Source organism: Uranotaenia lowii, chromosome 1, assembly GCF_029784155.1.
Source record: "Uranotaenia lowii strain MFRU-FL chromosome 1, ASM2978415v1, whole genome shotgun sequence".
Lineage (NCBI taxonomy): Eukaryota > Metazoa > Arthropoda > Insecta > Diptera > Culicidae > Uranotaenia > Uranotaenia lowii.
The window spans coordinates 155,949,917-155,965,974 of NC_073691.1; the positions used below are offsets into that span (position 1 = coordinate 155,949,917).

General features: G+C 33.9%; 1 long non-coding RNA gene across 1 annotated transcript; it reads left to right on the forward strand.

Moving 5' to 3' along the window:
- Positions 1 to 832: 832 nt before the first annotated feature.
- On the forward strand, positions 833 to 1,447 carry LOC129748244 (uncharacterized). The gene is made up of 3 exons (XR_008737694.1): positions 833 to 973; positions 1,049 to 1,189; positions 1,249 to 1,447. It is a non-coding gene; the product is annotated as an uncharacterized LOC129748244 (long non-coding RNA).
- Positions 1,448 to 16,058: the final 14,611 nt, after the last annotated feature.

Below are 16,058 nucleotides of genomic sequence, written 5' to 3' on the forward strand. Positions count from 1 at the left end.
GGCGGGGAAACTACACTGAAACAATCGATCGAGAATTGAATACACTTAAGGTGTGTTCAACGAAACCCAATCGAAATCAATTGAAATGGATTGACAGTTGATCAGCTGTTTTTCCAATTGACTTCGATCGATTTCTATTTGGCTGTTGATTGAACAGTCATTCACTAATACTAACGCACAGGCGCAGTGTTTTCAGATGTAATTTTGTTTGCCAGCTTGGTTCAGAATTCGTAAGGCGGTTTACTCAAGGCAAATTGTAATAAATCCATCATTTTGGCCATTTCAATGGCAATTCTTGTCTTGACCCGAATGACAATTGTTAAAGGGTCTTTAATAAATATTAATAATAATAATAATAATGGCAATTCTTTCCCGTACTCAAGTTGTCCGAAAAATTTTAGTTTAGGAAGTTTGTTGTTCGACTCGAACTAAATTAGAATACTAAAAAGAAATTGTGTTTAAAATCAAAAGCAATTTTAAGGGACAAGGAAGGCACAAAAGCGAAAAATTTTTGCTATAGGAAAATAGTTATTATTGTTAAAACATCACGCAGAAAAAGAACGGGGAGTCGATTCAACAAAACGTATTTTTATTTAATTTTTTGATATCAATGCACGTTTAGTGGGTAGCTTTTATATAAAATTCGATTCGAAACGAAATCCGATGTTTTGTTAATATTACCCAAAATGACAAATCTAAGCCATCGTGTATTGGAGAGGGCAGTATTATTTTAGTAAAAATATTTTTGTAGTTTTCAAATTTTGAATTCGGTTTATTATTAACTAAAATTGAGGTTATTCAAATAAACGTGTTTTTCAACAGACGTCAAAAAGGAAATAGTAAGCAAAGAAGAAAAATAAGCAAGCAATAACGGGCATAGATGGCGAATTTGAGGTAGTTCCGAGCCGTGGAATCGCAGCGGCTGCAGCTTCGAAACAGGAAATCATTTGTTCCAAGTGTGTCCCTGGAAAATGTAAGTCGCCGTTAGTCACCGTAGCGTCTATAAGTATTCACTTATTATTTTTTTATTCTTAATATTTCTTTGCAGATGAATCTTCTGCCGGATTGATGCTCAGCGGGTGGTCCTAACCACCGACAAAAAACCCTTGAACAATTCACGGTTGGGTAGGAGATCAAACCGAAACGCTAAGTCGGCCATGGCACTTTTCAATCGGACCCCACTATCAAGGTAATTTAGTAAAAAAAATCAGCTTCCAGCTTGGCTGACTTATTTCTATTTTGTTGCAGCACTCCCAACGGGCTCCGGAACAATCGCTGCGAGACTTGTCTACAGCAAACGGATGACCAATATGCTCCGGGCCAAGATTCTTATGGAAGCATTGAATGATTCTCAAATGCAGTGAATATTGTGATTTGTGTCAATTAGATTGTAAATAAATTTATTTATTTATTTATTATTAAATAAATGTTAAATATTATTAACTAATTAGGTATAAATGAATAATTTAATTGGAAAATATTGAAATCGCAGTAATTTTTCTAAATTTAATTAAAAATAAAAATGGATTTTATCAAACCAAAAACATTTTGTAATGATGAACGAAAAGGATTTTGTTATTTTGAATGGCACACGCTCTTTAATTTTCACCCAAAAATTGTGATAATTCGACAATAAATTGAGTTCTAGAGTTTGTTTTGATTAGGTCGTATGAGCCACCTGACTTGATTCGAGAAAATCGCTGCTGAAGTTTTATAAAACAATTTCAATTCTGGTATTTCTAATGTGGCACAGAGTTGTCTGAAAAATTGATATGCGATAACAAGAATAGATGAGAAATATGCCAGAATACTCAATACAGGCCTGAATTTAGATGTTCGGGTGAAAACGTACTTACGACCTTTAGCAATACTTTTTGGGCGCATACGTCGTATTGCTAATTTATGAATTTTAACTTAAAACGTGATTTGTTTTGTCCTAACCTTCGCTGATTTCAGCTTACTTGCTTCAAGTACTAAAGCTCTAACATGATATGATTCCTCTGGGGTATGACTCAACTATTAGCATGAAATTTAGGAAACTCTTCAGTTGGCAATTTGCCAAGTATCTCGAGAAAGAACAATAAAGAAAGAGTACTTACGTTTCAATCCCTGGAGTGTTGTCTGGATCCTTGCGGGTGATATTTTCTCCACTGAATTGGTGGGAGGGCCTTAATTGTCCAAGTCTCCAACATTCGGGAGTAGAGCAATCTTCACACCACACCGGTGCAGCAGATTGAAATCTAGCTGTGATGGACTGTGCATCAGGCTCTTGGTGAACTGGAAATGACCGGTTACTATGTACACGCAGAAAAATTTATTTTAGAAATAATAAGATTTGGGCCGAAAATAATAAAAATTTTGGTTGGGAAAAAGCACAAATATATTTTTGATAACCTTGATAAAAAATATCGATTCGATTTAAACATATCGTTTGATGGAAACTAAAATACACCTTTTTTAAAAATGAATCGAAATTTCTGTCAAAACAATAAAACGAAATTTGGTTGAGAATTACAAAATTGTTTTTGTTGGAAAAATGAATCATTGAGGTGTTCAAAATAATTAAACTTTGTGCTGAAAATATTTATTTTGAAATTTCAAATTCAAATTTTGATTTAAAGGATTTTCGGATTTATGAAAATAATCATCTATTAGTTGTTTTCTTTATTCTCAAACAATTGAAAGATTCACAAAACCTTAAAATATAGGCTCACAACACATAACAGTGAAGTTAAATTTATTCCCGAAAGAATAGCGGCACAATTTGGGGCGTTGCATCTAAAATTGAAAAATAAAATGAAACAAGTATGCTCACAATAATTTTATTCCCCCAGCCGGGTTTGAGCAGTTTTCCGGCTAGTCCGAAACTTTAACACCTACCTTGAAAGCTGCTAACCTTGCTGGCTGATCTTTGATGAGAATGCTGCTGTTGGCGTAAATTCCTCGCCTGAGTCATCCCGATGATTTTTTCCAATGAAGTTTTGATCGGACATGCTGAAATTTCCATCCTCAATGCCACAGATCTTGTCCTTCTGTTCCGGAACAATTTTAAGCACAATTCAAACCAATCAAACTAATACTTTTAGTGATAGAATTTCAATTTTTCCAACGGAGCTCCGCCAGCTGCAGACACGCAGAAAGTTGTTGTTGTTGCTGGGTTTTGGCTTGAGTGTCAATTCGCCGCAGTGACGTGTTGAAACTTCATCACTTTTTTTTTACTTATCGTTTTTCAGTTACACATTTATCGCATAAACTCATTATTGGTTTTAAAAAAAACCAAATTTTAATTTCATGTTATAAAAAATGAGTGTGTGAAAATAACAAAATTTTTCGATTATCTTTATTCCAATTTTTTGTGAAAGCTATTCAAAAATCTGCTTTTAAAATACAAAAGTAAATAACAAAACGTTTTGTTGAAACCATACCCCATTCTTTTTCTGCGTGTACCTGCCACTCTGATAATCCGATAAAAAGTGCAGGAAATCTTTTGAAGCATTGCTTTGAAGTTAGCTGCCACTGTATTGAGAAAAACTATCAGGATGAAACAATTTAAGACATATAAGTAACATTGAACTTACCCAGGAGAAAGTTGAATATTTTTGTCACTGCGGTAGTCAGAACAACTATTTTAAACGTTTCCCGATTAAATAAACAACCTTTCCATCATCTGGTGATGCATTTTCTACCAAAATGCAAAAGGACACAAAAACCGACACGACGAACAGTTGTTTTGTGTCCTTTTGCATCACGTCAATCCAGTGCTGCGCAAAACGTCGTTAAAACCAAATTGCACTAGAAAAAGAGAAAGCGTATATACGTCCAAAATTCAAATAATTTTATTGAAGTTTTCTATTGATCAAATGAAACCAAGTTTTTACCTAACATAGAATACATGTTTAACAATAGTTTGCAACCAATAACTCAATTTTGTTTATATTGGTTCATACGACGTTATCAAAACAAACTCTAGAGTTCATTTTTAAAAAGGGCATATATTATTTTGACAAAAACGATAAGTTAAAATTGAATCGATATATTTTATAGAATGGATTCAAAATATATTTGTGCTTTTTCCCAACCAAAATTTTTATTATTTTCGATCAAAATTGTATTAATTATACAATATATTTTTCTGCGTGATGCAATCATAATATTATGAAATAAAATACAGTGGATCAGTTTTATATTTTATTTGACATTTTAATTTAATTTAATTTTTCCATTTCCTTCGGTGGGTCATCACAATTCTTGTGCAACTGTAGCTAGTGCACCGACTGACACCGACACCAACGCAGCAACACCAAAACAGCATCGACCTATACCACCAGCACCGCACCACCGAAACAACATGAACTCTCCTGACACCACTTTCATTTTCATAACATTTGCGCTTATTCATGAGCAGCTGCAGCAACTGCAGATTGACACCCATCACACCACTATAACTCAGCGCCACCGGCACAGCTCCACCGGCACAGCACCACTGGCACAGCACAACCGACGCTCCACCGGTTGACTAAACTTTCATTTGCACTGCAGTTAGTCAAAAACAAACCCAAACAGCTGTTTTTGACAGTTATCAACTGCATGTGTGTTGGTGTAATAGAAATCGATCGAAACGAATCCTGCCTCCGAGCTTGATCGTTTTCGATTGGTTTCGATTGGCTTCATTGAACGTCAATTGGATTAGATTCGATCAAAACATTGACTGAGTGAACAACCATTTACCAATCGAAATCGATTGAAACCAAGGTGGGTATATATTCAGGAGGTGTTCCCGAATAACGAATTCCCGATTCAGCCATTTTGGCTATGTAGGCTATGCAACTATATGGAACTCATGAAGTTTGTTTACCAACAAACCCCAGAAAAGCTGAGCAAAAAATAAACAAACTCATTGAGAGCCCCGCTCACTTCTCGCCTACTTACTGTGAAAGTCGGAGAACCTAGTGTATCTAAGAACCTTGATTGAAACCGATTTCAATTGGTTGTTGAACGGGCTTTTAAATACCCGCTTAATAAAAATGTTACTAGGGCTACTAGAATTCTAGTAGCAGTTCTAAAGCTAAAAAGCTGAACAAAGTGTACACGCAGAAAAAAGATTTTTTATTTCAAAAGAAAGTGCCGCAAAAACAAAGGATTTTTTCCTTTGATTTTGGGATAAATAAAAATTCCATTGGTTCAAGGACATTTTCCTTTGTTTCAAAGAATTTTTCTTTTGAAAAATCTTTGAGTCAAAATCTTAATGCTTTGAAACAAAAAACAGTTTCATTTGATGCAAAGTTGTTTTCGTTTGCTACAATGTAATTTAGATTTAGATTTAAAAGGATTGGTTCATTGAACCATTTTCCTTTTATTCCAATTGGAAGAAATATTTTCTGTTGTTCAGAAGTTCCTATTAGGAATTTTGAATAATAAAAAGAAATAATTTACATCTTAAATTCATTTTTATTACAAACTTAACACAAACACTGGTTCACTATAATGGAATTAACCGGTCCTAAATTTTGGCCTGAGGGCATTCTTCTTGGACCGCTCAATAGACTTCCGGAAGCAACTTCGGTCATCCAACTGGTGATTGCCGCTGAAGATCGGGCCGAAGATAATCAGACCGCTGGATTTTGGGCGGAATCAGCCGTGGTCCTGTAACAATGCAAAAGTTTATATAAAATATTAAATATTCACTTTTTGACTAATGGATTAACAAGCACTTACCATGGTATGCATTCCTCATCCTGAATCCTCCTAAATAGCTATATCTGATTCACAGTTTTGATTTTTAACACGACCGGCCAAACTTTATTCGAAATTCGGTACTTGCTCAATCCAAATTATCTTCTAAGTTTGAAGTTTTAACTCAAAGAAATTATTCCTTTCTGTTGAAAATATTTTTCTTTAGTTGAAAGAAAATTTACTTTGTTTCAAAAGACATATGCAATTGAAAAAATGTCTTTTGAATCAAAGAATTTGTTTAAAATCAAATTCCAAAATTATTCAGTTCAAAAAATTAATTCTTTCTTTCAAAAATTATTCATTTGAATCAGAACGAGAATTCATTGATTCAAAGAAAACAGGAGTTTGATTAAAAAAACTGAGTGTTTTGAATCAAAGTCAGTTTTGTTTTGTATCAAAATCCAAGTTTTCTCTGCGTGTAGAAAAATGTAAACAAATGATGCATGGTAACAACACTTTTTAAAGTGAAATTTTGAAACACGTGCCGAATTTTCACAAAAACTTGTGAAAGGGAAAGTTCGGAAAATTATACAAGATTCATTTATTTTTTTTTTTTAATGTATTCTCAAGGTGAGTATTATGTGATTGGAGTCAGTGCTTTCAAATGATATTGAAAAACAAGCTTTTTTATATAGTGAATTTATTAATGAAAAACTATTTTATGTATGTATGTATGTATGTAGATAATCCACCATGGGTGCACGGATTCACCGCAGTTTCGCCAACGTATGCGCTAAATTGCATTCTTTAGATTTTGATTTCGGCCAATCTTCAATGCAAATTAGCACATACCCGACACCATGGCTTCGTGTGAACTGTCATGTAATGAATGAATTTCGTGTATGTGTATGTCTTATTTGTAGAACGAGCAAACAGTTTCGCAACCGTATAAAATTCATAACATTCTCAGTGTAATGAATCTTCGACAGGTATTCCGCATGCGTGTAGATACCTGCCCAGCTGGCAACTGATTGAACATTCTTATATCATATAATCAATGAATGAAATAGTAATACAACAGAATAACCTCACTTTTATACCCATCTTACCTCAAGACACACTAAGCTTACCTTTAGCTGTAACCGACCTTAATCAGTATCATAGCCATATTTATTTCCATCTGATCTAAAATAAACAATTTTTGAAGTATTAAAAAATTGCGAAGCGAAATATTTGAAACAATATATCGAAAATGATAGACTCATTTTAAGCACTAAAACTAACAACAGTAAACATGACCATGTCCTACTAATAATAATTCAAGTAAATTGTTTTGTTAATATAAATGAATAAAAAAATTGTTATAATAAATGTTTACATTATGTTGGCGATGCACATGCTGTAGGAAATTAACAATTTAATTACATGGAATTCAGACGTTAATTGCGATATAAATATTGTCATTGAAGTTGAAATCCGAAGTTTTCGCGCTGGTGATCGGCAACCTTGCCAACTAGCGACGTTGTGAAATATCATTACTGGCAACGCTTTTTTAAAGTAATAACCAGCGTGCCTATACAGCTACGGGTGGTTGCATATTGAGCAACAGTAGGCAAGGAGTACCAAAAGTTTCTCATTGGTGGGGGGTGGAGACGGAGCGCTTTTTGACAGCGAATTGTTCGCCTACCATGCCTATGATTACGATTGCCTGTCACAAGATGGACGATTCCGTGTATTCACGCAGAGTCAACTTGAATTTTGGAACGAATTAAATATGACTTTGATTCAAAACATTCATTTTTTTTGAATCCAGCTCCTGTTTTCTTTGAATCAATGAATTATAGTTTTGATTGAAAAGAATAATTTTTGAAAGAAAGAACAAATTTTTTGAATTGAATAACTTTGGACTTTGATTTCAAACAAATTCTTTGATTCAAAAGAAATTTGTTCAATTGCATATTTCTTTAGAAACAAAGTAAATTTTCTTTCAACCGAAGAAAAATGTTTTAAACTGAAAAGAATAATTGAAACAAAAACTTCAAACTTAGAAGATATTTTGCACTGACTTGCAAGAAGAACAGAAAACCGAAAAATCGAATAAAGTTCGGCCGCTCGTTTTAAAAATCAAACCAGTGAATCGGAGTAAGCTATAAATAAGGAGGATTCAGGATGCAAAATGGTAAGTGTAAGTTAATAAATACTGAATATTTAAGTGAATTCAAGATTTTCTAAAACGCTTGTATAGTTACAGGACCACGGCCGACGGATAGATTTCCAAGTCTCTCAAACATGGAGAAAGCTGCGCAAAGTAACACCTCCCCAAATCCCGCGGTCGTATTTTTTCGGCCCAATCTTCAACGGCAATCACCAGTCGGACCAGCCAGCAGCTGGAGTGGCTTTCGGAAGTTTATTGACCGGCCCACGGAGAATGCGAAACTTTGTCAACGATATCAAGGACCCTACTCGGTTATAGGGAACCAGTGTTTTATGTGTTTGTGAATAAAAAAGCATTTAAGAACTAAAATTGTATCTTTTTATTATTCAAACTCCTAATAGGAACTTCGAAACAACAGGGTAAAAATCTTCCTATTGGAATAAATGGAAAATGGTTCAATGAATAAATGCTTTTAAATCTATATCTAAATTACCTTTGAGCAAAGATAATAACTTTAAATCAAATGAAACTGGTTTTTGTATCAAAGCATTAATATTTTGAATCTAAGATTTTTCAAAAGAAAAAATCTTTGAAACAGAGGAAAATGCATTTGAACCAAAGGATTTTTTATTTATACCAAAACCAAAGGAAAAAATCCTTTGTTTTTGCGGCACTTTCCTTTGAAATAAAAAATCTTTGGTATAAGAACACACCCGAAGTTGTACACGTCCTGATAATAACTTGTCGCCAGTGAGTGTCGCCAGTAAATGTCGCCGGCGCTCATTGACGATAACTCCGGTTTGGGGATTCAGCGACAATAAATAGTAAACAGTGAGATTCGAAGAAAGAGAATCTGCACAATTTTTAAGAATACTAATAACTGAAACTGTAAATTCCATGAATATCTGAAAACAAAAGAATCCGGTGCTGAGGTGAATATTTCAGGCGATGTCCAAGTCGATAGCTGGAAATTGGATAAATCACCATATTTCATCATAAAAAATTAAAGAAAAAATTCCAACAACAAGCCATACAAAACCAAGCTCGAACTCACATCGGGGGGACTCAAATTGGCGTCCCAGTTTGTTTGCAAAATGAAGATCTATATCGATGTTCCTAAAATATTGTATGTAAAACAAACTAAATTTGCCGCAGAATCTAGAAAAGCCCAGTGTGGACTTGAATTGATCGTTAAAAAAGTTAAAATATTAAGGCCAGGATATTTTGTCGATCAAGTCTTTTTCAGATAAAAAATATTTGATACAATGAAAATATATATGTATATAAGATAAATATTTTTTTTTTTTATACAGTGTGATGTCTTCAGATTGCCTGTAAGAAATATGATTTAAATATTATGATACATTAGACAGAAAGTAACATGAAAATAGTTGATTTCCAAGAATAATGTAAATAATGTAAAGCGCTTTAGATCGAAGAAACAAAAAAAAATTAATTATCCCAACGAAGTCATCTGGAAAAAAATTAAGTGTTTGAGTATTAATACGAATACGTAAAATTCAAAGCTTCGTAAACTTAAAAATCAAAACAGATTTGTTTTTTTGAGTTTTTTTTTTAAACACCAAAATAATATTTTTTTTAAATAACAAAACAACAGAATAAAATAAATGAATTAATGTATACATTATGAGATAAATAATTGCTATAATAAAATATGCTATAAATATGCTATAATGATGCTATAGAAGAAAATGGTACAAAGTTTGCGAAATAAATCAAGTTTAAAAAAGTTTTAAATAATAAAAATAACACACAAACTTAGATTTATTTTTTATGAAATTTTCTTCACTCTATATCAATAAATGCTTGTATTTTATCTTCTTAATGCAAAAATTATTGAAGTGACGATATTTTATACTTTGTGAATTTCGTTAAAAAGCTTATTACAAACTTTAAAGATACTTCAAAAAAATAATTTCGAAGTCATATTTACATTTAAAAAAGTTTGTCTAGATGAGCAACACTACTTTTATAGAATACTCCATACATTACATCAAAAACCAGTTTTCATAAGTTTCATCAATCAACTTATCACATGGCTAAATTTATTTTGATTAGTTGAGTTGCTTGTCTATGAAAATTGCATCTATAATTTCCTAAGAATTGCCGAAGTATGTTTCTGAGGAATTTATGAATAGTTGAACGAACTAAAGCCCATGATCAATGAAATGGTTTAATTTTACTGTCGACAAAAAGAGATACAACTTATACACAATTTTTGAATATCAATTCAACTACCTCAAAAATTGCAGCAACATGACCTTAAAAAAGAAAAATGTCGATTTTATCACTCAGCCTGAGAAAAAAAAAGAAGATTGGAACAGTTTTCAAGATCTGAAAATATTGCAGTTATGTAAAAAGATCGATGAAAAAGTATTTTGCCGAAAATGTGTGTAAAGTACATCAATTTTTTACTCTTGAGTCACGATGAGTTTTTGGCTTTTTCGGCTGCATTGTGCTTGGAATTGTGCTTGGAATAAATGAAATTTCACTCCTTAGACACGTTACAACCGGGTACCAATCATGTTTTAACACGTTCGTCGCCACGGCACCCATATTCGGGTGACGGGTGTATTTCCTGGGGGGCCCCGTCACATCAAAAAGCATGTGACGCTCTCTTACTTGAGTTTACCGCTCAGCTTCGCCACAAGTTTCAAATATGGGAGTTCTCCCTCTTTGCTTTCTCTCTCTGAAAATTTCTTTGGGCCCGGCTAGTAAAACTACCAAAATGAGCGTGGCGACGAACGTGTTAAACTGCATTAACACATCTGCTGGTGTACACACTTAGAAAAATCCACGTAGATTTACATGCAGCTGCATGGGTAGAAAGGAATCGGCTATTTACAAGTGATAATACTGCACGTTTCATGTAAATTCCCGGACGCATTCAATGCTGTTGTTTACTGTACATTTACATTATTTAGCACATCTCACGAATCTTATTGGACTGGGAGTGGTTTCGCAAAATCAAAAAAATCACCGTTTTCATGCAAGAAAAAATTTATTTCACGCTTATCGCACTTGCTGATTGATTAACAACACTTGCAGTGATCTTCGTTGCCGATTCCGCCGACGGCGGCGGCTCGATGACTGGTTCGATAAGACAGCAGAAAATTGTCGCACAGTTGGGGCTATGATGTTTTGGGGATTCAGCATCAATATTTCCTGTAAAGAAGAGCAATTAGTGTGAAATTATTAAGTCAATCACAGTTATTTTTAATATTGATTTACCTTTAATCAGCAACCACGATTTGATAGAGAAAAAAACTAACATCTTTTGCCGACGCAGCACGGGACGGGAAACGAATAGGAATGGAAACAAAACAAAACTGACAAACTGACACCGGCGCTGGAATAAGCGTGCATTGACATGTAATTTTCATAGAAATGGTTGAGCTGCTATACTCTTTTTCAAAAATTTTCAAGCGACGATGTAGAAATGTAAAATCACTTGTATTGTAAGGTTACATTTTTTTATCTGTGTACGTGGTGGTGGTAAAATTCACCAACCCTTGCTCAAATCACCTCACGTGTCCTGACTAAACTACGACGGTAAGAATGCACAACGCAACTCAGTGGGGTTAGTAGCAGGGTCTTCTAAGAAATGTTATTAGTTCAGATCTAAGAGGACAAAAGGCAAGAAAATTGGGTGGTGCATCCTAATGTTTTGTGTACATCGACAGAGAGAAGAAAAAAAAACTGCGGACTGAGCAACTATAACATTAACAAAAATCTTAAGAAAAAATCATAATTTCGGATAAGATTTTAAAATCATATTACTGTAGAGTGTCCCCTCGCAAGCCTTTAAACTCAAATGAATTATTCCCTAATGGTTCATGTGACTTGGGCAAGAAAATCCCCCACCCACTTGAACGGTGTTCATTCATTATTGAATCATGATGAGTTGGAAAGAGGTAGTAGAGGAAAGAGAGTGAAGGATTGAATCTGGCTCACCCGGTTTCTGCTTCTGCAAAAGTGACGCTGCTCGCCTACTATGATCCGCGCCTCTTGTTCGTACATGTTTTGCGTGCCTTATTTCGATGTAGGTAAATAAACGCCGAATATGGCACCTCCCGAAACAATTTTTCTCAATAAACACTATCACAATTTAATCAACCGGCTTTAGCAGATAGTCTCTTGTTTAGATGAAACTATCGGTTATGTGTAAACTATTTTTCGTTCGTAAATCACTGCACATCCCAATACACTCTAGTAGGTACAGCTAAAGAAGGTGGCAAACCATTGCCTTTGGTTTCCCCCTATGCCCGGATATAATCACTTTAAATTTCCACACACCAGCATGTTATTAAACTAAACACCAATTAATTGTTTAAACAAACGCGAATGAACAGTATTTCAAACAAGTTTATTGTTAATTAATTTTGACTATCATTCTACGACACGCCGGGAGAGAAGATGAAAACGAACTGCTCCTTTTGAGCGCACGATAGGAACTCATTATTAATGAAAAACTATTTTATATTCATAAAAGATAGTTTAATATAATCACATACAGATAAGCGTGTTTAGGTTGTTTAAGCCGTCAAGGTATACCATGGGAGTGCCTTGTGAAAATTTTTAGCGTTTTTTTTTAAATTATGGATTTGCTTCTGGATCCGTCCGAATAAAAAACGATTTTCGGTTTTCGAGTTATTCCATACGTAGGTGTGCGTGAGAACGAAACGAGCGCAATGTTCACATGCAAAGTTTAAAAAGAAATAAAAATGAATTGCTGTATGAACTACATTCCAATGAGTTCGATGCAGCTTTAATATCAGAAATCTGGGGAAACCAGGATGAAATAAGCTCTTTGAGTCTCACAGGCTATCATAAAATTTTAAACCTGAGACATGGCAGAATAGGAGGAGGAGTTGGTATATATTTAAAAAATTGTTACAACTTTTTGGATCTTACACTGAGCACATATGACCTATTTGAGGTAGTTGGAATAAGCATTCCCAGTTTGAACCTCAATATAATCTCTGTCTACATAAACCCCAGAATAACAAATTCTGAGCTTACTCAGTATTTAAACTGTCTGTTCAGAGAAATAAGTGGACTAAGCAATGTGTTAATTGGAGGAGATTTCAATTCTCACAACACAGTTTGGGGTTGCGACTCCACAACCCGCATAATTAAAAACAGTTGGGGATATAGTACTAACTATTAACTTAATATATTGGTAGCAGTACCAGTATGAAATATCTTCCAAGTATCATTTCATTATACATGTTCAAAATTTTATTACCTCAATAAATTATGACAGGATCGTATCAGTGACAGTGACAATATGATATATGATTTAGTAAGTATAGTATAATAAGAGAATAAAAATTTGCAACCTTTGAATATTGTCTCTGGACCTTATCCAGGACTCTAACAGTGTACGACAAAGTTTCCTTATATTTTCTTAGCATTAGACATTAAATTAAAAAAAAAACAACATTGACAACATTGTATGAGTTAGACAAGTCGTTATCATTTCACCTCTTGCGGATAATAACTAATATAGTTATTTTAAGATGTAGTTGTGAGCTTATGCATTTTTTCGCTCTTGGGTTCAGCATCTGCTAATTTTCACTTCACTTCGTTAAAATTTGTGTCGGCAACCCCACGCCAGGTTCGGAACTGAAAACTGTGTTCAAAATGGCTCCGAAAAAAAAAGAATCACGCTGAGAAAAACACACAGAACGCGAAAAGTAAGTAAAACCACTGATGAACTGATGTACAAGCTAAGCCTTGAAGCGTGTGTAAAGTTCCAACGACCATTTTCAATCAATTTTATGTGTTTTGGTTGAGCCACCAGATGCCTCCAAGGACACCAGAGAGAACTGTCAAGAAGAAAGTAAAATGTAAACAAAACAAAATAACAAACTATTAGTCAGTTATGAATATGTCGAATTACTATTTGACGAATTTTGAGCAAATTGATAATAAAGATTCACAACACATTTATAAGGGGCCGTTCAGATACCACGTGGACAGAAAAATGAGATTTTCGACACCCCCCTCCCCCTCCGTGGACAAGCGTGGACATTTGGCAAACCCCTACCCCCCTCCCCGGATGTCCCCGTGGACAGATTTGAAATTGTTTTTTTTTTTCAAACTCATTTGACAGTAAGAAAACGCTACTTTTTGAGTATTTGTTATTGGAATGGCTGATTTAAAAAAAATATATATGTAAAATAATTTTTAAATTTTTAAATTTCTTAATTATCATGTTTATTACTTGCTTTCAAGTGGATTTTAATTGTTCAAACTTAAACTGGAAAGCTTTGTAATTTTAAGATTCAAACAGTAAGTATGTCCACGTGGACATGACTAAAACCCCTACCCCCCTCTCCGTGGACAAGCGTGGACATTTCCATAAACCCCCCCTCCCCCTAAGTTGTCCACGTGGTATGTGAACGGCCCCTAATTTGCGTAATGAAAATTTTTAGCATTACGCTTTTTCTAATTGCTTCAAAGCATTAAGCACAAAATAGAAACAGCATAGAATCGGTATTGTTTCATGAGATTGTTAATTTTAAACTCAACTGGATAAAATAACTGGTTCGTCTGACTTGTCTGAAGTTCTTAGTTAGTCTTTTTTAGTAAAAAAAATGAAGGTATAATGAACCAGGCAAATTTACCTTGTTGTGAATATATTGAAGCCGTCTATTCTTCTACGATGTAAATTTATTAATTTTTGAGATCATATAAGATTGTGCTCTTCAAAGAATGAGGTACTTTAAAAGTTTATTCGGTTTGTTTAAATAATAGCATTTGAAATTTTGCACTGGTTTCTGGAATATTAAAATTCAAGCTTGTACATCTGTTTGTTATTTTGGCAGTCTCTGTAGTGAAAAAATATGATGATGCTTTTTTCCTCAGCTTGAAATTATTCGTGGTTAATCTAATTATATAGAATAATTCCTCGTATTGTATTTAAATTTATTCATTTTTTGATTTCAAATACCAATGCGTCCTTTCGAAAAATTGTTACATTGAAAAGAGCTATCTAGAAACAGTGCCATCTGTTGCGCCGTTCAAAAGTTAGAAATCAAGCAATAGATGGCACTGTTTTTCGTCATTTTTTAACGGCTTCTTTGAATTAGAGCACTGGAAATTTTACACAAGTTTCTGAAGATTTTTTGTTCGAGCTTGTACATCTGTTCATCTGTGGTAAAACTATATTATATTATCGATAAAAACTAGTGAGATTAAATAAAACTAATGAAATTACAGAAACAAAGATCTCTGCTGAGCGGAGAGCGGAAAAAAAATCTACTGAAAGGCTGAACAATGCAGATCTGCACAAATAGGTAAGATTGTATAATCCATGTATAATATCAGAAATAAAAAATAAAAATCTCAACATTTAAATTTTTTAATTTTATTTTATTTTTTGTGGGAAAGAATTGGAACTATATTGGTTATGGTACAGGGAAGCTCTTTTTAAAAATATTTTACAATATGCGGAACGTATGATTGAGCGTTATTTTTACTACAAACTACTATAAGCAAACTATATCCATTGAAGTTGATGAAATCTATGATTTTGTATTCCAACGTAGCTAGAACATTCAGGTAGATTGTTTTGCTCGCCAAAAGTGGATGATATTTTAACCGTATCCAATAATGTAGCATGAAATATTTGTTCGAAAAAATCGCTCTTTTTGAATGGTAAACATGCTTAACAGCCCTTTCCCCATATGGTACTTTAACAGATAATCATAATACAGATTGTTAATATGGTCTGTGTTATTGTACATATACTGTTCACTTTACAATAAACGATAACGTTTAGAGACAATATAGAATATTCTCTATATATTGTAATTGATTATGCGGGAAACCATAAAGGGAGTCTAGTCTATGATATCGTGTGTAATACACCATATTTAATACTAAATGACGGAAGTAAAACGTTTAGACCAGCTTCCGTGAATATTACTCCCAGTGCACTGGATTTAACCTTATGTTCCCCGAGTCTCTTCAATGGGTGTCTTTGGCAAGTAAAAGATCACAGTCTAGGAGGGTCAGGTCATTTATTAATTGAAATTGAAATCTCTACAGTAAAAGCGAAAAAAGATCGGCTTATTTATAACAAAACTAAAATAAATGAGGAACTAACGTCGATTCAGCCTGAGGATTTCTCCTCATTTGAAAATTTTGGGAAATTGGTCCAAGAATCATTGAAACGCAATTCTGGCATAAGCACCTATAA